The sequence below is a fragment of the Schistocerca americana genome, chromosome 4, assembly GCF_021461395.2.
Source record: "Schistocerca americana isolate TAMUIC-IGC-003095 chromosome 4, iqSchAmer2.1, whole genome shotgun sequence".
Lineage (NCBI taxonomy): Eukaryota > Metazoa > Arthropoda > Insecta > Orthoptera > Acrididae > Schistocerca > Schistocerca americana.
The window spans coordinates 268,667,408-268,669,497 of NC_060122.1; the positions used below are offsets into that span (position 1 = coordinate 268,667,408).

General features: G+C 39.9%; 1 pseudogene; it reads left to right on the top strand.

Annotated features, from left to right (window-relative positions):
• Window positions 1-1,486: 1,486 nt before the first annotated feature.
• Window positions 1,487-1,604, top strand: LOC124614145 (annotated as a pseudogene).
• Window positions 1,605-2,090: the final 486 nt, after the last annotated feature.

Here is a 2,090-nt window from a genome sequence, read left to right on the forward strand (position 1 = left end):
ACTAGATTCAAGAAATCTTCACTAGTCACCTTTTTAGCGTACAAGACTAACCTGTTTATTCTTTTTGGTTGATTTCATTATGCCCTACTATAACCTGGGTGACATTAAAGACTTATGTTTCGTTACGATTATTAAATTTAAACTTTTGCTGTATTTAGTAACCCAAAAATTGAATCTTTGTAGCTATGCAAGCAAACAAATCAAATATACGTAGCGTGCAAACTGACTCGTTGAACATCATTTCGGCAGATATCGTTATAAATGTTGCGCGGTTGTGACGGTTATTTGAATTTGACGACAGAGAAACAAAATGCATCTACGAAATATTCCAGCGACGTGGTCGAAGTCGTTGGAAATTATACCATGAAACATAATTGAATTAGACAATTTCTTACACTGTTGTGGGCTACGCTAAGTCCTGACACAACGTTAGGACCCTCAGAGTGTCCTGTAATGTCCACATATACTCGTTCAACAATTTTAATTGGTCGTAGTGATACGCTACGCTAAGCGAGTTGGCATCAGTTCAACCACAGCTTGTCTAATTGCTTCCAGGAATGAAGCCAGAAGACGTGTCGGTTCGTTGGCTGTCAATGAGCCAACCTAAACTATGATTAAGCATAACTGGCAGAATACTGAGAAGTGGAAATATAGGTTTCTGTTGCCACCATACCTTGGTATGTGCTACAGAATGCAGTCTTGTTACCCAGGATCTTCGTCAAATTTGTAGCAGTCCTTCAAGAAGTGGACGAGGTTTGTTCTTTGGGCAGTAAAATGACTAACGACATAATACATTAGAAGGTTATCAAATTGAAATGAAAAGCAAAAATTGTCGATGTTAACGGGTTTCCGGCTTACAAATCCATCATCAGATTACGACTAACGTCATCAAAGAGGACACAGTGTCGGTTAACAACACCGAAAATTGAATTACACATAGATAACGCGGTGTAAACACAGAGTATACACCATCTTTGATAGTGCAACAGTAACAAACGATAAAGTTAAACAGTAAACTAATGTGAAGCTTACAAACCAGGAAACATTAAGTCCAAGCATCGAAAGAAAACTGTGTGTGTGTGTGTGTGTGTGTGTGTGTGTGTGTGTGAGAGAGAGAGAGAGAGAGAGAGAGAGAGAGAGAGAGCGAGAACGAGGGCAACATGATGATGTAATTAGGTTTAACACTATGAAAGATGTCCAAGCTAGAGCTTAAATAAAAATTTTAATTACATTAACATTCACAGTTAAATTAATGTACACTGTAAACCAGTGAATAATTTACGAATAATAATAAAAAACCAGAATGTAATACGATCTGAAATACTTTGATAATCACAACTACATAAGCAAATACAGTTAAAATGAATAATTGGTATGGAACAGACAGTGGGTGGAATGATGGGCTCGTATGCCGAAACCCGGTTAGCTAAATAAACAATAATATTGTAAAACATCAACAGTTTTGTGCTATTCATGTGGTGTTATGGCCAACGGCCTTGCCGCAGTGGTAACACCGGTTCCCGTCAGATCACCGAAGTTAAGCGCTGTTGGGCTGGGCTAAAACTTGGATGGGTGACCATCCGGTCTGCCGAGCGCTGTTGGCAAGCGGGGTGCACTCAGCCCTTGTGAGGCAAACTGAGGAGCTACTCGATTGAGAAGTAGCGGCTCCGGTCTCGGAAACTGACACACGTTCGGGAGAGCGGTGTGCTGACCACATGCCCCTCCATATCACCATCCTGTGAGGCCTATGGGCTAAGGATGACACGGCAGCCGGTCGGTACCGTTGGGCATTCATGCACTGTTTGGGAGTAGTTCAGTTTTATGTCGTATTATGGAATTGCTCTACGAAGCAGCAGCGGAAGAATCAAACAACAACATACAAAATCCCCATTGACATCAAACAGGAAATCTTTCTCTAAAGCAGTGAAATATGTTGACATCAGTTATAAATTTGTGTGCTATGAAATTTGTTGAAAAAGCATTTGTCTGTAAAATAGCTTTATCATGATGTTATACGTGAACGATAGCTATTACAAATACGCAGAAAATTGAAGGAAACACATACACACACAAAACAAAGAAAGAAATAT